The sequence below is a fragment of the Acomys minous genome (assembly GCF_964271855.1).
Source record: "Acomys minous genome assembly, chromosome: 14".
Classification (NCBI taxonomy): domain Eukaryota; kingdom Metazoa; phylum Chordata; class Mammalia; order Rodentia; family Muridae; genus Acomys; species Acomys minous.
Genome location: NC_140496.1, coordinates 46207724 through 46227955, shown reverse-complemented (window position 1 = coordinate 46227955; position 20232 = coordinate 46207724). Strand labels below are relative to the sequence as shown.

Here is a 20232-nt window from a genome sequence, read left to right as displayed (position 1 = left end):
ATGATGGAGGCAGGGACAGGGTGTTCTGAGACGATGCACAGCTCCTTCTGGCAGCCGAGGACGGCAAGAAGGATGGGGCTCAGCGTTAATTGTAGCCATTGCTGCAAACAGGAAGGAGTGCACGCACAGGGCTGATGTGTACCAGACAGCCACGCCGGGGTGTGTTGCACATGTGCCGCACACATTCTTACTCTAAGACTTGGGAAATTACACAGAAGTCATTGATACATAGAAACTGAGTGATGGAGACTCAGCACATCCTATACCTGCTGGAGTTTGGGGCTCAGCCTTCCTTGGGTCTGCCTTTTGCTGATTTGCTGCAGTTTCCCAAGGCAGTCCTTCCCTGCCCCCCTCATACCCCTCCTCCCCAGAGGCTTGTCCAGAGCAAACTGGAGCAGTGCCCTATCTTGCTGGCCATGCCCCCATGACCTATGATCTAGATATGGTGCTTTTCCCCCAGATGAATGCTGCGCACTTTAAAAGCTGATGTCTTCCTCTTCTGAGGTTTTCCCCGGATAAACTTAAGCATCCTTTTCTACTTGTTCACAGCTTGGTTGAGGAAAGGGGTGGGGGCGGCTGCCTTCACTTTATTTTCTCCTGGTCTGGCGTACAGGATCAGCAGAAATCTAACTGTGGCTTCCTGTTTCAGCAACTGGAGCTTTAAATTAAAATATTAACAGCCGATGGTATTTTTGAAGTTTACAAAATATGTAAGTGATCTAGTTCCTCTATGCTCTTGCCAGAATTTGGTTTGCCACTTTAAAAAATTTTTTTTATTTTGAAGGTTGGGGGGTTATGCTAAAGATTAATGTCTGGAAAACTGAGAGTGGTGGTGCACACCTTTGGAAGGCAGAGGCAAGCGGATCTCTTGTGAGTTCAAGGCCAGCCTGGTGTACAAAGGGAGTCCAGGACAGCCAAGGATACACACAGAAACCCTGTCTTGTAAAACAAACAAACAGAAAGATTAAGGTCAGGGCCTAAATCAAGCTTTCAAATATATGAGACTATGGGGGCTTTCTCATTCAAACCACCGTAAGAGTTCTCTCTGTCCTAGACCTCAGCCCTTTGTTGAGTATGTGCCGTGCAAACATTTCTTCCTCTGACGTATTTGTTCCTTTCCTATTGCTGTGATAAAGTACCTAGAAAAAAAAACAAAAAACAAAAAACTTACGGAGGAAAGGTTCTATTTGGGCTTGCAGTTTGAGGGGGTTCAGGTCAACATGGCGGGAAGGCACAGCGGTGAGGAGACTTGTCACGTGATGGCTGGTCACATGACAGGTAGTCAGAAAGCAGAGAGAGGTGACAGCTGCCAATCAGCCTGCTTTTTTTCTTCTTGGATTCTGGGGAGGACCTCAACTTCTGGAACTAATGCTGCCCGCATTCGTGGTGGGAACCTCTTGTCTCTGCTGTAAACTTGCTGGAGACAGCCTCCCAGATCTTCCCGAGCTCTGTCCTGCAGGTAGTTCTAGAGTCCACCACGTTGACAATCGACGTTTTATCTCCTCTTTTATCATTTTTAAAGTTTTATTTTTAGCTTGGCATGGTGGTGCATCCCAACACTCGGGAGGCAGAGGCAGGTGGATCTCTGTGAGTTCGAGGCCAGCCTGGTCTACAAAGTGAGTCCAGGACAGCCAAGGCTACACAGAGAAACCCTTGCTCAAAAAGCCAAAAAAAAAAATAAAAGGTTTATTTTATGAGTGTTTTGTCTCACCGTGTGTGTGCACCATGTGCATGCCCACAGAAGGCTGTGAGCTGCCAACCAAACCCAGACCATCTACCAGAACGGCAGGAGCTCTTCAGCACCGAGCCGTCTCTGCAGCTCTGCAGCAGCCTAGCTCCATCTTAATCAGCGCAGCTCCATGCCTGCCTTCACCCTCCTCAAGTGGCTCTGAGAGCTGATGCTTTTGAACCATCCACATCTTGCTTTGCCAGTGTTTTCTTTCACTAATGATGCTGTCCGTGCTGCGAGTCAGGACTTCGGGGCTTACTCTGCTTTCTGAATATGTCTTTTCTGTGTGTACCTTCACGTCATTTACCTGACTTAGGGGATTTTTCAAATATTATCTCTCCAAATACTTCCGCAGCGGAGCCTTTCAGAACTGTGGTGGTACGGAGGCTGAGTCCTGTGAGTTTCCAAGCTTGGTCATCTCTTCTCTATTCACACCAACCCTGTCAAACTTCAATTTTCTCCCTATTTCTGTTATAGTATTTTCCATTTCTTAATGTCTTCTTCTTTTTGTTTGTTTTCTTTTTTAAACTGAGTTTATTTTATTTTATGTTTGTTTCAGGAGAATTTATTCTTGGTTGCTGAAATGTTTGTTGGCTTTGGTTTATTTGCTTTGCAAGACAGGGTTTCTCTGTGTATTTGCCCTGGCTGTCCTGGAACTCACTTTGTAGGCCAGGCTGGCCTCAAACTCACAGAGATCCACCTGTGATGGTTGGTTTTAATGTTAGCCCCATATCAGAATCACCCAGATGAAAACCTTCCGGAGGAATCTCCCTGACTGCCTTTACTGATATGGAAGACCCACTCGCAGTGTGCGTGGCACAGATTAAAGGAAGGCCCCGCAAAAGGAGAACCGTTTACCTTTTTCTTGCTTGGGCATCCCTCTTGCCAGCGAGTTACTTTACCTGTTGGTGCTTTGCTTTGGCTGATCCCTTCCTGGCTCTTCCTGGTTATCAGAACCCGTGTTTCCAGGCTTCCATTGTGAACTAAGATGGACAGCTTTCCAGGAACCTTCCAGAGTTTTGGCCTCAGATTGAAACTGCTGAGGCATCTGGCCTTGTGGGCTGAGAAACTGCTGGGCTGTTTGCCTCTCCAGTACGAGAAAGCCACTGTGGGACTACTTGGAACTGCTGAGGAGCAAGCCTCAGGGACCAAACTACCAACTGGTACTTAGCTGCTAGGTGCTAACAGACTTAGCAGCTCTTGTTAGTATTGTATTACTATTTAATATATTTTTATCCTATCGGTCCTGTTCCTCCAGAGAAGCTTTGCTAACACACCCAGGCTGGCCTTGAACTTGTGATCCTCCTGTCAGAGCCTCCCTGGGGTTGATGGTATGTGTACTGTGCCGTTGTACTGTTTATGTGATGCTGGGAATTGAAGCCTAGGGCTTTGTACGTGCTGACAGGGCTTTGTACGGACAGACAGCTGACTACCAGCTGAGTCCAATTCCCAGTCAGAGGAGTGCCTCAAGCATTTCCCCCAAGTCCTTTCGCCCTTGACCAAACTTACTCAACCCGAACAGTATTCTTTGGCCTCATAGTATCCCTGAAACACCTGAAAAGAAAAGTGTCATCTTTTGACCTTGTCTGACTGTACCATTGCCTTTAATTTACCCAAACTGCAGGCAGAGCCTCTCAGACGCAATGGTGAATTCACTCCTGCCAACAGCTTGTGTAACTGCATATGTGGGGCGAGTCACCAGCTGAAATGAATGATTTAGCTGATCTTTGTATTTTCACTTTGGTAGTAAACCTAAACTCCATTTCCTCTCCACATTAGGTGATTTTTTTTTTTAAATTGCCGTTCATCTACTTGCATGCTGGAACAAGGTCCCATGCTCTGGTTGCATATTTTAATTTTCTGGCCCAGTACACTGAACCTGTCACGGATGGTGAAAATGACATACATGTTAGAATAAACAAACGTTTAGTGTTAGGGACAGGCTCCTAAGCACAGGTCATTGACTTTGGGAGTTCAAGGAGAGAGCTTCCTCCTGGCTCTGCGGCATGCTATGACGCCTTCGGGGAGGTTCCTTTGAGTTTAGTGCCTATGTGGCCTGTTTGTCCCTCTGAGGCAGGTTCACTGACACTGCTCACGTTCGGCCTCAGACCCAGTGCTGCCGAACAAACGCAGCACATTTTATTTGCCCGTAGCACATTTCGAGCCGGCACACTAGGGGAGGTAGACACGTTGTGCTTATGCGGCTGCCCTGCCTAGTCAGCTGTGCACAACGGAAGAAGAACGTTGCCAAGCCCCCCACCCCGACCCCCGCCAACCCCCGGCCCGGTCTCCCCCGCCCCGCCCCCAAGACAGTGCCTGCCGAGCGGGAGAAGGTGGTGTTTAACGATGGATTCTTCTGGGCTGAGGATGTAGCACAGGGATGGAGCAGAGTCCTTGCCCATCAGAATCAAGGCTCTGGGTTGGATCCTCAATACCCAAACCCAAACCCAAACCAAAACCCAAGGAAAGGCTCTAACTCCCCTCCCCCCACCTCCCCGCCCCCTGCCTCCGGTGTGTCCTGGACACTGAGGATGAGGAGTGAGAGTGTGGCTCATTGCTTTGGTGAGGTATATTAACTAACAATAATATAAGTCATAAAAATTAAAAACTAGGAGGAGATTAAAATGGTCAGGCTGGTGGTTGCCAAAGGGGGTAACCTCTAATTTATGGGAAGAAGGGAGCTCTTCAGGGGATGTGGCTTTCTCCGCCTGCAGACAGGCCATGCAGCGTTGAGGGCACTTCCTGCTCAGCAACACATCTTCCTTTTTCCTGAAAGGAGAGGTTCTTCTTCTTCTTTTTAGGTTTTGCTTATTTATTTATTTAACAAAATCTTCCTGTTACTAAGGGGCTGCTTCCTGCGGAAAGTCCTGAATAGCATTTGGTGATGAGAAAACAAAACGCTGTGTGTGATAATAATGGGTCCAGAACCGGGTGCTTAAGTCAGGAAGGAAAAAAAAAAAGTTAACAGGATTTTCAACCCAAAGACTGTCCCGGAACCTTTGGGAATCCCTGTTTTGGTTTTAGCAATTTGTTTTTGGCTTAGGAGCAACCTCGGATGGTAACAGTCTTACTAATTGGATCTGTGCCCTGCCACTGTTATTCATTTTAAGGGTGTGAACATCCCCCCTTAATTATATGTGTTGTTATTGAATGTTCTGATGGCCAAGAGAAATGATACAGACTTCATTGATTGCATTTTCCAACAGAGGGGCTATTAACTCTCAAGACGAGAAAATACACAACAAATTCATTTGGGCTCTCTCTCTCTCTCTCTCTCTCTCTCTCTCTCTCTCTCTCTCTCTGTTTCTCTAGTCACATTTCTATAAAATATCTCATTAAAATTCTACCAGATTCTTCTGGGGAATTTCTCACTAATTTTCAATCTGGCCCTAACTGCAAAACATAGGAAATATTAGTTATGCTATTTTTTCCCTCAGGCAACTTCTTTCAGGCAGAAGTTTGAGTAATTTACTATTTGTCAATAGCAGACCAGTGGCAGAACTGTTAGTGTTCTATACTGCCAACTTGTTTAGTGGTGGAAGCATCACTTTTGCTCTGTACTGCTGGCCTGTCCAGCTGTGGGGTCAGCACTGCTCTGTACTGCCTGCCTGTCCAGCGGTGGTGGGGTCATCACTGCTCTGTACTGCCTGCCTGTCCAGCGGTGGGGTCATCACTGCTCTGTACTGCCTGCCTGTCCAGCGGTGGGGTCATCACTGCTCTGTACTGCCTGCCTGTCCAGCTGTGGGGTTAATCACTGCTCTGTACTGCCTGCCTGTCCAGCGTTGGGGTCAGTACTGCTCTGTACTGCCTGCTTATTCAGTGGCTAGGCTTGTGGGGTGTGATTCATGAGGTAAAGTGCTTGTGTGCAAAACATTTGGATCTGAACTGGGATCCCCAGCATCAGCGTCAAAAAGCCAGATGTAGACTTGTGCGCCTGTGCTTCTCGGGTGAGAAGGAAGAGGCAGGAGATGCCTGATGTTCACTGGCCAGCCGCTCTGGCTGAATTCGTGAGCCCCAAGTTCAGTGAGAGACGCTGTCTCAAAAGAGAAGGTGGAAGACAGTTGAGGAAGCCACCTGACATCTACTCTGGTACTGGTGGAAATGCTTGGAAAACTGCCGCAGTTCCCTAGTCTAGGGATGGTCTCAGGGCTGTAGCCCATTCCTAGCTAATAACGATGAGGAACTGACACCAACTGTAAACTTAGTCCTGTTGAAGAAACACAACAGGAAGTATACCCACTTCCTTGACAAAAGGACATTATAAAGGGAAGTGCTCCCTTGGCCCCCCCAGCTCTTCATCCTCTGCTTCCTGCCTTTGAGTGGATGCCTAGTGGTTAAGGTATCTGCTCTGTGGCCATGAGGCAATCAAACAAAGAGCGGCTGCCCCGCTGCAATTGGTTAAATAAAGGATGGGGTGGCTCTATTCTCTGGTGACACTGCTCCGGGACAGACTCGGCTTTGGGATTGTTTTTCTACATTTCCATACCTGGATATAAAAAACATTGATCGTATTCACCCCTGTTATGTCCCCCTTGCCCCTCTCCTCCTTATCCGACGTTGTGTGGTAGTTTGGAGGGAGCTCGTTGTTTAAATACTTGGTTCCCTCTTGGCAGCACTGCTTGGGTAGGTTTAGGACGCGCCTCCTTACTGGAGGAAGTGTGTCACTCAGGGCTGGGCTTTGAGAGTGCAAAGACTCATGCTACCCTCATTTTATGCTCTTGGCTTTCTCGCTGTTTAAGATGCGAGCTCCCAGCTTGCCTTTTCAGACCCCATGTCTGCTGCTGCTGTAATGATGGGCTCCTGTCCTTCTGGACCCACAGCCACGCAGAAACCCTTCTTTCTCTAAGATGTCTTGATCAAGGTGTTTTATCACCACAGTAGAGAAGTGACTAATGCAGGTCACTCAGGGGAGCAGCCAGACCTTACCTGTGCCTACATCCCTGAAGAAAATGTCTCCCCTCCACAGTAACCATTGCTGCCCACAGATCCTCAAGGAGGGGTGGGAATATTTTTCCATGCTATTTTGACAAATAATAAGATATTTTTGCTTCTAAAATAAAAGCTACAAAAGACATTAAGAATTTTGGCTATTGGCACTAGAAAGTAATTCCAAGTGATAGAGTGGAGCCTAGACCTTTTGCCCAGTGTCCTATGAGAGTCAACATTACGAATGTGGAGCATTGAGGTAAGGGTCCAGCTATGGAGCCCAGGTGGCCCTAGGACCCAGCAACCCACTGCTGCCACCTCTCAGAGGCTGGAGCTATGGGCCTGTGGCATCACACCAGAATCATCAATATGCATTTTATTTATTTGTTTTTGTTTTGGGGGGCAGGATTTCTCTGTGTAGACCTGGCTATCCTGGAACTCACTCCACAGAGCAGGCTGGGCTCCACCTCAGAGATTAGTCTGCCTCTCCCTCCCAAGTGCCTGGGATTAAAAGTGTATGCTTCATCAATATACTTTTAATATGCTATTTTTCTCCTTGGATAATGAGAATAGAGTGTTGTTTTGTGTACCCCAAATAACATTAACTTAGTATCTAGGTCTTTCACAACGTATTTGAAAACTTTTCCTTTTCAACAAAGGAGGGAGTCAGGGAAACTAACCCAATATCAACAGGAAACAACACTTTCTCATACCTGTTGAATGCTTTCCTCTCAGTTTAATTTAATGCTGGATGAGAATGCAGCAATAAACTTAAAAAACAAACAAACAAAAAAAAAAAAGAGAGAAAAAGCTGGGCATGGTGGCCGTGCCTGCACTCAGCAAGTCGAGGTAGGGGGACTGTAAGTTTGAAGCCAGCCCGGCTACACAGCAAAACCCTGTCTCCACAAACAAGAGCAAGAAGGCAAGCTCTTTGCAGACTGAGCCATCTCTCCAGCCCTCAGTGCTGTTCTGATGGTAATGACCAGATAGTTCAGAAATTCTGCTTCTTTTTTTTTTTTTTTAAAGAGATTTTAAAAAAGTGTATGTATCTGCATTGGTCTCTGTGTGAGTATACACACATGAGTGAGTTGCCCACAGAGGCCAGAAGAGAATATTGGATCCTTGGAACTGGAATTACAGGTAGTTTGCAAACCGCTTGGCATGGATCCTGGGAACTGAACTCAGGTCCTCTGCAAAAGCAGCAACAGCTGCTAACCTCTGGGCTGTCTCTTCAGTGCCAGAATGCTTCTGGTCTATGAGGAGAGGCTGTTGGAGACCTTGACAGTGAGTTCTGTAAATCTGGGCACTTTTCCGGCCTGACCAGCTGCTCTGGAGTGCTCTGCTCCAGATGCCCAATCTAAAAAGGGTGTGTCACCATAAGGTGTCACCGTGAGGATTTTGTCACCAGAGACGGATTTACAAAAGCCCAGGCTTTGACAGCTGTGCTGGGTCATGCCAGCAAGGTGCTTTATCCAGAGCCCAAGGCTGAGGATCATGAGTTGAGGGCCAGCCTGGGCTACATAGTGAGAGTCTGAGAAGCAAAACAAAAGAAAAAGAAGCCAAAAGGATCAAGTTTCAAAAATATTATCTGCTGAAATTCAGATTTTTGTGATTTTTTTTCTAGGTGATATAATTTCTGGGTTTCGGGGATGGTGTTATTAATGGTAAGGAAAGAGAGTGTATGAGAGAGAGGGAGGGAGGGAGGGAGGGAGGGACTGAGCAAGCAAGAGAGACAGAGCGAGACAGAGACAGAAACTTTCCATGTTTAATTTTTATTCTAATTCTTTATTCTATACTTTGTTCTATACTTTATAACAACATAGCCACCTTCAAGCCTATATATATATATATATATATATATATATATATATATATCTTGGTGAGAGTTGGGTTTGTGCTAATGTGTTTATCCACGTGGCGTGACAGACTTTTAATTAAAACTAGCACGCAATGAACCGAAGGGCAGAGAGGCAGTCCTATTTTTCATCTGTCATTAGCTTTGTGCAGAAGTGGTCTTAAAGACATACAACTCTGCTTAGATCCGCTCAGCCTGCATGTTCCAGCCTTTCGATTTCAACCCTCCTTCACAGATTATCACAGACTAATAAAAGCGACGGATTCTTTCCATCCTTAATTCTCATCGACATTACATAAGGAAGACAAACCTAAAGGCAAGCACATCACGCCTTGGAGTGGAAGAAAATGAACATGTTGAGAAGAGAACTAGTTCCCATTTCTTCTAGTCTCTTCTTTATACTGAAAACATGTTTGAATGTGACAGCAATTCTGGACATGGGCTTCCTCATATCAAATATTTTAGCTTTGTTTAAAATAATTAAATATTCTCCCTCCTTCTTCTTGTGACATCAAAAGGATCCCTGGGCTCTGTCTAGTGCTCAGTGCAGTTTTGTTCTCTGGCTCCTACTTTCACCTGCAGTGAGGGGACACAGACCCTCCCACCTCTCATTTTCTGTCTTGCCAGCCTCTGCCATGTTGCTTTTGGCTGAGGCTCCCATACAGTTCCTGTCAGAAGAGAAGGGGCTGTGGACCTTACGGCTGGCTGGATTTGGAGCCTGAACTTCTGTTATACTTTCAGAGCTAAAGCCCTCTAAGAAGGCAGGGGAAGAGGAAAGAATGTTTTTCTTAGATTTAAAACTCAAAACAAGAACCCCATTCTGCTTCTTCTTCTTCCTCGGCAAAACAACCAAATGGCGGCTGACGCCAGTGCTGCCGGACGGGGTTGGGGTGGGTAGGGTGGGGGTGGGGGTGGGGCGAGAGGAGCTGGAGCCCAGGATTAGGAAACCATAGCAACTTCCAGGGAGGATTCAGCAGCGGTCTTAGGGGCCGAGGTTCGTGGCCGAGGCCATGGCCATGGTCGAGGCCGCTGTACTTGTTGAGGTAAAGCTGACGACAAGGAGTGGATCCCCGTCACCGGTTAAGGACATGAAGATCAAGTTCTTGGAGGAGATCTGCCTGTTCTCCCTTCCCATTAAGGAATCTGAGATTATTGACCTTTTCCTGGGGGCATCCCTAAAAGGATGAGGCTACAAAGATCATGCCAGTGCAGAAGCAGACATGGGCTGGCCAGCGGACCAGGTTCAAGGCTTTTGTCATTACTGGAGACTAACAATGGTCACATTGGTTTTGGTGTTAAGTGCTCCAAGGAGGTAGCCACTGCTATCCGAGGGGCCATCATCTTGGCCAAGCTTTCCATCGTCCCTGTGCGGAGAGGATACTGGAACAAGACTGGCAAGCCACACACTGTCCCAGGCAAAGTGACATGCCACTGTGGCTCTGTTTTGGTGCGTCTCATCCCTGACCCCAGAGGCACTGGTATCGTTTCTGCTCCTGTGCCCAAGAAGCTACTGGTGATGGCTGGTATTGATGACTGCTACACATCAACCAGGGGCTGCACTGCCACCCTGGGCAACTTTGCCAAGGCCACTTTTGATGCCAGCTCCAAGACCTACAGCTACCTGACACCCGACCTCTAGAAAGAGACTGTGTTCACCAAGTCTCCTTATCAGGAGTTCACTGATCCTCTTGTGAAAACCCACACCAGAGTCTCTTGTGCAGAGGACCCAGGCTCCAGCTGTGGCTATCCCATAAGGGTTTTTACAAGAAAATAAAGTGAATTAAGTGGTGTGTTAAAAAGAAGAAGAAGAAGAAGAAGAAGAAGAAGAAGAAGAAGAAGAAGAAGAAGAGGAAGAAGAAGAAGAAGAAGAAGAAGAAGAAGAAGAAGAAGAAGAAGAAGAAGAAGAAGAAGAAAGAACCCTGTTCTCCCTGCAGCTTCTCAGCAGGCACTGCTCTCCATGTAGGTGGCCACAGGCTGGCTCCCAGACGTATTGCCTCCCAAGCAGAGCAGAGCTCACAGCCTGGGTGGTCAGAGAAGCCCTCCATGGGAGATGAGAGAGGCCAGCCGCAGGTGAGCATCAGCCGGGAGCCTCCAGTTGGGAGGGCTGACGGAAACTATTTTCTTGCTCTCTGTTGTTTTAAATGGGCGCACTATTTTTCTATTCTCTATACCAAGATTACGTCATTCTCTCCCAGCAGATAACAGTATTGAGAACTGTTGGGTGGACACAGGAAACCATGGCAACTAGTCCATAATGACACACTTTCCTGCTCTGCTAAACCCTAGTAAAGGTTTAACACACGTTGCTTTGCTCAGTCTTGCTCACGACTGTCTTGTCATTTCTTTCAGGCTTTCCTGCTCTGCAGAGCTGTCTCTGTCAGCAGCCATCCCATCCCATGTCTTACCGGCTCATGGGGCAACCCACCGTCTCAGGAGGAAAGCTGTATTAAAATCCTGCTGATGAGCTGGGAGATGGCTTGGTGAGTAAAGCAGACAAGCAGAAAGGCCTGAGTCTGGACCCTCACAACCCATGTATACATAGCTGGCCACAGAGCACATGCCTACAATCCTGGCGCTCCTACAGTGAGGCGGGAAGGGAGCTGCTGGGCCAGCTAGCTTGGTGTAGACAGCCATCAAACAAGAAACTGCATCAGACAAGTCAAGGTGAGGACAGATGCCGTGGTATGCATGCACTCATATTTCACACAGGAACACATATCTCACAACATACAAATATATCTATCTATCTATATACATACATACATACACACACACACACACACACACACACACACACACACACACACACATATATATCTTTAAGAAGTCCATGGGTAGCTGGGCATGGTGATGCATGCTTTTAGTCTCAGCACTCAGGGAGGCAGAGGCAGCGGGATCACTGTGAGTTCGAGGCCAGCCTGGTCTACAAAGTGAGTCTAGGACAACCAAGGCTACACAGAGAAACGCTGTCTCAAGAAGAAAAGAAGTCAACGGGTAAAGTGCTGGCCAGTTTTGTCCATTCTGGGGCAACCATGTAACCATCAGGACAGTCTATTGAACTTGTGATGGGTAATACTCATGGTCCACTTGACAAGACTTAGAATCACCATGGAAACGTATCTTGGGGCATGTCTGTAGGATGCTTCGAGGAATATTTAGCTGTGTGATACGCCACATGCATGGTGGTACCCACCTGTCTGAGTACAAAGGAGAGAGCAAGCTGAGCGCAGACACCACCCTCTCCACGTCACCTGAGGGCTGATTGAACGTGACCAGCCAGCTGCCTGGTAACCTGCTCCCAGGCCTTTTCCGTTGTGGCAGACTGTGAGCCAAAATAACCCTTCTGTCTTCCTTACAGCTCGTGTAGTCTGCTGGACCTCAGAAGCCATATTATCATCCATCGCACTCCTCTGACTTTCCCAGACTCCCCTGGCCTCTGCTGCCCCCCTGATTTTATCTTACCCCTGTGACTCGCGTTTCATCTCCAAGCTCTCTCTCTTTGCCTCTTAGCTGTTAACACTGGCGTGCACACAGTAGGGACAAACTACTTACTTGTTAAAAATATTTTTTTTTGACAAAAGAAAATCTTTATATACACTGCTGATGAGACGGTGGACTGTCCCAGCCACTGTGGAAAGATCCTGGTGAGTGGTCCCACCTCATTGACAACCAAACTGTCTTCGTGTCCCAGTCTTCCTCCACTAGGGCAATTGCTCTTAAAGTAAGCTGCCTGGTTTCATTTCCCAAAGAAAACCCGACTTTCTAAACTGTGGTGGTGTGTAGTGGCAATCCTAGATCTCAAGTTTGAAGCCAGCCTGGGCTCCATAGCTAGACCATGTTTACAAAAAAATTAGAAAGAGTGGGCAGAGGCATGGTGAGGGTCAGGTAGCGGGCTGGAGGATTAAAAAGAGGTGGCGGGGGAGCGGGGGGGGGGCGGGGATGGGGGGAGCAAAAGGAAAGGAAAGGGGAAAAAGAACGGAATGGGAAGAGGGGAAGGAAGTTGTTTTTCCACACCAGGAAGGAGCAGAGAGTCCAGGGTCCGGTCTTTGAACCTCATCTTCTTCCTGGGATGCCTAATATAGCGCTGACCCTTTTGTTTTCCTCACTGCCCGATGTCATAGCAGCGAGTAGACAGCTTCTTCCTGTGTGGAAATCCCAACTTTCTCTACGCTAGTGACCGTTCAGCACAGTGTCTCTCCAGGGCTTGGCAAGCGTTCTTCCGGGATGGGCAACGTCTCTAAGGCCACCTGTCGGCTTCCTTCTTGCCTGTCGACTATAATATGCTCTTTGCTGCTGTGTAGACACACTGGAGCCAGACGACTCTTTACCGTAAAGGTTGCTCAGGTTGCTCAGGCACATCTCCATGCAGATGCCTGCGCTTGGCTCATCTTTCCCTGCGCTACACCTCTGAGTGATTTCTGGCTTGGATTGACTCACGGCTCGTGACTAATTTTGCTACATTTCCTCTGCAAAGTACAGTGTTATAGTTACTCTAAATAGAGATGAATATTCCAAAGCAATGAGCAACGTAGTTATGACTAAATGACAGAAACATCTCGCCAACTATCCCCTGTGAACGCCTTTGTAATTGGCAGGAAGAAATGTTCACTTAAATAAACGCCAGGTAGGCGCGTGATCGAAGGAGGTTGAATCAGTCGCTGTTACCTGGGCCCAAGAATGACCAGAAGAAAACCAGGGACCGTGGCTGGCCCTGGCTGAGGAGTCCGAGGCTCCCGAGACAGCCGCTCTGGCTCTATTTCCTGCCTTCTGGTTAAGCGGTGCTTTTTTGGTTTTTCGAGACAGGGTTTCTCTGTGTAGCCTTGGCTGTCCTGGACTCACTTTATAGACCAGGCTGGCCTCGAACTCACAGTGATCCACCTGCCTCTGCCTCCCTGAGTGCTGGGATTAAAGATGTGCGCCATCATGCATGGCTCATTTAAAAATTTTTTATTATTAATTTTTAGGTATTTCTTTTACATGTGTGTGTATAAGTATGTGCGTGCATGCATCTGTGTGTGTGTGTGTGTGCGTGTGTGACACAGAATCCATATGGAAATGAGAAAACTACTTGTGGGAATTGGTTCTCTCTCTCATGTGAGTTCTGAAGATTAAAGCCAGATCATCAGACCCAGCCACGTTGTTGTCTCCCAGGCTGTTACCCACTGAGCCACGTTGCTGCCTCGCATGCTGTTACCCACCGAGCCACGTTGCTGTCTCCCATGTTGTTACCCACTGAGCTGTCTCCCAATATTTACATTGTATAACTTCATGGAACAGTGTGAGATAATTCCATGCATATGTCCAATGGTCATACCAGATTGGGTAACGTTACTATTATCTTAAATAGTTCTGTTTTTTGAGGCAGGCTCTCACATAGCCCAAGTTGGCTATGAACTCCTTATCCACTTGCCGCCCCCTCCCAAGTGCCAGGATTACAAGCATATGCCACTATGCCTGGATACTATCTTCCCAAACTTTAAAAGTTTAACGTGTGTGTGTGTGTGTTGTTAAAGAACATTCCATTGTGTATGTATGGCGTATTTCCTTTATGTACTGATGGACACCTAGGTTGATTATGTGTTTTTGATATTACAGATAGAAAGACAGTGGACTTGGGTACTAAATGTCCCTGTGACAAATTGATTGACTCCCTTTGGATATACACGCACAGACACCCAAATCAATGTTTTCACTGTCAGTTGTGGCAGTGATGTGCAAGGAGAGCCACCTCGGGATAGGTAAAGAACCACGCGGTCCCGGAGGCGTGAACTCCGAGAATGGCGCGGAGAGGAGCGGCCCAGATGGAAAGCATGCGCAAGTGCTTACGGGGATATGGGGGGAGGGGGAGGGGAAGAAGCCCAGATAGGAATGATTAAAGCAGGTACCATGGGATGGGGGCTGGGAGGTAGCGAGGTAGCTTAGGGGGTAACATCTGCCCAGCCCCAGGTGACACGAGGCGTATTTAAATACAACAGGTGTCTGTGTCTTTTTTGATAGGGGGTTAAATAAAACTGTCATCATATTTATAGGCTTTTATAATAAGAACTGATAGCCATTTTTTATTTTCTGCAACACATACATAGTTGGAGGTTGGCGTGGGCTACAAAAAAAACCTTGTCTCAAAGGGGGGAAAATGATTTTAAAAATACAAAGGAACAAGTTACCAGGAGTTTCCTATTAGATAATGAGTTGTCTTAAATCAACAGGAAAAGGAGGGTGTCAAGACCGAATTTCAGTCAATGTAAAGTGTTGAAGGAAGCTGGGTGTAGTGTACACCTTGAATCTCTGCACTTGGGAGGCAAAGGCAGGGGAATCTCTGTGACTTCGAGGCCAGCCTCATCTACATAGGGAGTTCCAGGACAAGCAGAACTCCATAAGGAAATCCTGCCTTGAAAAAGCATAAGCATAATAAATAATAATAATAATAATAATAATAATAATAATAATAATAATAGCAATTAGCCTTATTCAATGTTCTATTGCTGTGAGAAGATGCCATGACCATGGAAACTCTTACAAAGGAAAACATTTAATTTGGGTTTGTTTACAGTGTCAGAAGTTTACTATCTTCATGGCAGGGGTCATGGTAGCATACAAGCAGACATGGAGCTGGAGAAATTGAGACTTTTTAAAAAAGATTTTACTTATTTTATGTATATGAGTGCTCTATCTGCATGTATACCTGCACACCAGAAGAGGGCATTAGAGGGTGTGGATGGTTGTGAGCCACCATGTGGTTGCCAGCAATTGAATTTAGGACCTCTAGGAGAGCAGACAGTCTCTTAACTGCTGAGCCATCTCTCCAGCCCCAAAACTGAGATTTTTACGTCTGGATCCACAGGCAACAGAGAGAGCCACTGGTCCTGGCTTGGGCTTTTGAAAGCCTACTCTGTGACACCCTTCAGCCAACAAGGCCATACCTTGTAATCTCTGTCTCTGTCTCTGTCTCTGTCTCTGTCTCTGTCTCTGTCTCTGTCTCTGTCTCTGTCTCTGTCTCTCTCTCTCAGCACCACTCCCTAATGACCAAGCCTTTTATTCAAATATATGAGCCTATGGTGGACATTCTTATTCAAATTAGCACACTAATAATGACGATAACAACTGTAAAGTGTTTGAAGGAGCTGAGGCGATGCCATCTCAGAAACAAGTGTTTCAGTTCGTGGGTTTCTTTTGTTTGTTTGTTTGTTTGGTTGGTTGGTTTTTGTTGTTGTTGTTTCTTTTCTTTTTTTTTTTTTTTTTGAACTTTTATTTATTTTTTATTAATTCATCCAAATTACATCTCACTAGTTATCTCATCCCTTGTATCCTCCCATTCCTCCCTCCCTCCCACTTTCTCCCTACTCCCCTCCCCTATGACTGTGACTGAGGGGGACCTCCTTCCCCTGTATATGCTCATAGGGTATCAAGTCTCTTCTTGGTAGCCTGCTATCCTTCCTCTGAGTGCCGCCAGGCCTCCCCATCCTGAGGACGTGGTCAAATATGGGGCACCAGAGTTCATGTGAAAGTCAGTCCCCACTCTCCACTCAACTGTGGAGAATGTCCTGTCCATTGGCTGGATCTGGGTAGGGGTTCGATGTTTAATGCACGTATTGCCCTTCGTGGGTTTCTTTGAACTGAGAACACCAGGCGGGACTCAGGCAGCTGCCTTCTCTGAGCTCCTCCCACCTGGCTGCAGACTGACCCTCTCTGAAAGTCATCTCAAAGCCCCTCAGCCAGGGTACCAGAAAGGAGGCTGAGACGGTGCTCGATGGACTGTCCCCTCTTCTTCTGGGGGCCGCGCTAGACAACTCCCCGGCTTGATGGGCTTTATCTGCACAGCGCGACCAACCAACCAACCGGCCGCCTTGAATCCCAGCCTCAGAGACGTGGTCTCCATTGTCCCCTCCCAGCAGTCCCAAGCTGTGGACGCTTTAATCTGACCCTTACTGAGCCTTTTACTTCGTTTATTTTTCTCTTGTAAATATGGTTTTATATGGATTTAATTTGTAGCTCAGCCAGGGAACCCAGGAGGGTGGTGGGAGCCACCCTTCACTCCCCTACCCTTTTGCAAGCCGAAGCACAGTTGAGAATTTCAGGAAAATCATGTTGAGTGGTTGACACCTCCAGCCCTCTACACGAGTCGCTCTCAACCCGTGGGTTGCGACCCACCCAGAGGTTACATATGAGAAACTCTGCATATCAGAGATTTGCATTACGATTCACAGCAGTAGCAATGAAATAATTTTAGGTTTAGGGGTCACCACAACACGAGGAACTCTTTCAAAGGGTCGCATCATCAGGAGAGTTGAGAGCCAGGGCTAAATACATACATCATCACTCTATAGTCAATTTCTATTTTCACCCAGACTGTTTGTTATTCCATATGCTGTATTTACCTAAATAGAGGAAGACTGTAAATGCTTTAATTGTCGAAAGGCATGGCTGGAGATGTTCCAGGCTGCAGTGGTAGTAGGCAGGAAGGCAGGAAGCAGCCCTGGCCTGTATATTCCCGTTCTATTGGGAAAGGTAGGGCAGTTGAGGTGGGGGCAAGTAAATATTTTTTTAAGTTAATGGGCAGTTACTGCAATTTCACATAATACTTCAAACTGGCCCCCCTAGCTCAATTTCCCTTCCACAGTCAACATGTACTGTTTTGAAATACATTTGCAGAGTTAAATTAGCTTTAACACCTTTTCAAACATCTTTCTGAAAGGGCAGAGGCGTGCTTTGGCTAGGTTCAGGCTGTCAACTGACCCTGTTTTCCATTTCTTTAAGTCCCCAGATTTCTGTGAAGTGGCTCAGGGAACATCTTGAGGCTTCTCAGGGAAGAGTCACAGAAAGTGAATCAAACCCACACATAGGTATAGGCTCCTCCTCGGGGGAGAGTTGCCCTCTGTCCCTTTTTTATTGCCAGGATTCTGCTTCTATGAAACCAAACTCAAAACATTGCATAAAAATGGAATCCTGAGGCAGGTGGATCCCTGCGAGTTCGAGGCCAGCGTGGTCTACAATGCAAGTCCAGGACAGCCAAGGCTACACAGAGAAACCCTGTCTTGAAAAACCAAAAAAAAAAAAAAAAAATGGCTGGAGAGATGGTTCAGAGGTTAAGAGCAGTGACTGCTCCCCCAGAGGTCCTGAGTTCAAGTCCCAGTAACTACGTGGTGGCTCACAACCATCTATAATGAAATCTGGTACCGTCTTCTGGTGTGCAGGTGTACATGCAGGCAGAGCACTGCATACATAATAAATAAATACATAAATCTTAACAAAAGAAAAACAAAACAAAACAACAACAAAAAAGAATCCTTTACCTTGATAAATCATCAAACACTTAAAATTATTCAAAACATAGATACAAGACCCAAGGCAATGTGCTCCACACTCATTTCTTTCTTTTTTTTCTTTTTTCTTTTTTCTGAGACAAGGGTCTCATGTAGGCCAGGTTGGACTGAAATTCACTTTGTAGCTGAGGATAGCCCTGAACTTCTGACCCTCCTGTCTTTATTTCTGGTGCTGGGATTACAGGTGTGCACCACTGTTCTCAGTTTATGCTGGGATGGAAACCTGGGCTTTATACATTGCCGGGCGTGCACTCCGCACCCTGAGCCACACCCTCAGCCCTCTCGATGCCACATTTTAATCAGCTGTACCTAGAGAAGCAAGCCTCAGACTTCGGTGTTCCTCACCATCCTCCCCAAAGCTTCCACACCTAAAACTGTGGACAGCAAAGGATGGACCTAAACGAAGAGGGAACAGTGTGGGGAGAGGAGTAAAAGTTGGCTTTCTTTAAACAGGCTCTGCTTTGCAGGTTTTGATGTTAAGACCACATGGATGTATAATTCTATACAACTTTTTTTAAATTTAATTTTTAGTGGAAACAAAACCGTAAGATTATATATATATATAAATGAATTGGAGTACTATGTAATGTTTTCACCTCTCTGTACTTTGTGTATAGTGGTGGTAGGTCTTTGTGTCATCTGCAAACTTTTCTTTATGGTATAAGCTTTTAGCGCCTCCCTCTCTCCTGGCTTGTTACCCGTGGCCGCTCTACTGTGCAATGTTGTCCAGGGTGTCTAAGGTCACAACCTCCTCACAGAGCGGCCTTCGCCCTGCTCTCATTCCTCCTCTCCACAACGTCCAGTAATACCAGTGTAATATATATATTTATATATTTATATATTTATATATATATAAATTAACTCCTCCTCTTTATGTATGTATACTTTTGAGATTATAATTTCATTTCCCCTTTCCTTTCTCCCCTCCACTCCTTCCCTTATGCCCCCACTTGCCCTCTTTCAAATCCATGGCCTCTTTTTAATTCATGCTATTGTGTGTGTGTGTGTGTGTGTGTGTGTGTGTGTGTGTGTGTGTGTTCCTAAATACATAAATACAACCTCCTCTGTGTGTGTCATGCTACTTGTATGTGCTGACCATGTGGCTTTGGATAACCAATGATAGATTGGTCCTGCTTCCCCATTAGCATGTCTATTGGTGTTGTCCTTGATCAGTTTACCCTGTTTGTGAGCGGACACGGAAGTGGCTTCTACGGAAGTGTCTCTGTCCAGGAGACACACGCTCACAGCAAACTCCCTGCTCCTCTAGCGTTTACAGTTTTTCTACACCCTCTTCCTAAAACGAGCCCTGAGCTTTACATGTAGGAGCTGTGTTGTAGAGATATTAGTTGGGACCAAATCAGCTTTTAAAATTCTACCTATACTTGAAATTGGCAGTATTTACCTTCCTGTGCAGGCTTATTACATTTAAGTAGAGAGCCCCAGGTCTATATTGTCTTCAATGATAGAATTTTGCTATTTTTTAATAGCTGATTAGTATTCCATTGTATACATAGATCATGTTTCCTTCCTTCCTTTCCTCTTCCTCCTCCTCCTCTTCCTCCTCCATCATCTTCTTCCTTGTTTGTAGCCCTGACTGTTCTGAACTCACTTTGTAGACCAGGATGGCCTTGAACTCACAGAGATCCAACTGTGCCTTCCTGGATCATGTTTTCCTTATTCATTCACAGCCAGCAGATAACCTCTATGTTTCCATTTTTAAAATATTTTATGTGGCCGGGCGGTGGTGGCACATGCCTTTAATCCCAGCACTCGGGAGGCAGAGGCAGGTGGATCGCCGTGAGTTCAAGACCAGCCTGGTCTACAAATCGAGTCCAGGACAGCCAAGGCTACACAGGGAAACCCTGTCTTGAAAAACAAAATAAATAAATAAAATAAAAAACATATTTTATGTAATGAGATGAAATATAGTAGACTATAATTAATTTTTGTATGTATATGTATGTGTGTTTATGTGAATTTATGTGCATAGATGGATGCAGGGACTTGCAAAGGCCCAAAGAGGGTGTAGGATCCCATGAAACCTGTAGTTAATTTATTAGTAAGACCTAATAATTGTTTATTATTTGGCCTATACCTATTATTATTACGGCAGCATTTTATAACCCGCTAGCAATCAATCAAGACAGACACCTGTTATATTTTAAAATAGCCTTAGTTAACCTGGGGCAAGGCAAATATCAATCCTCTAAACTACTTCCCATATATGCCTGCCTCAATCCCATGCCATCTGCTTCTAATAATTTCTGTCAAGCTACCTCCCATCCATAATCCCATATACTTGCTAATGTTCTTCATCTGGGCCAAATCTCCATCCACGCCAGCCATCTGCTTCTCCTCCACCTAAGCCATGATGGTGCAACCTTCTCCTCTTTTCCCCTCCG

General features: G+C 46.2%; 1 long non-coding RNA gene across 1 annotated transcript; it reads left to right on the top strand.

Annotated features, from left to right (window-relative positions):
• The first annotated feature begins 10831 nt into the window (after positions 1 to 10831).
• On the top strand, positions 10832 to 13420 carry LOC311583687. The gene is made up of 3 exons (XR_014774637.1): positions 10832 to 11174; positions 12092 to 12154; positions 12632 to 13420. It is a non-coding gene; the product is annotated as an uncharacterized lncRNA (long non-coding RNA).
• Positions 13421 to 20232: the final 6812 nt, after the last annotated feature.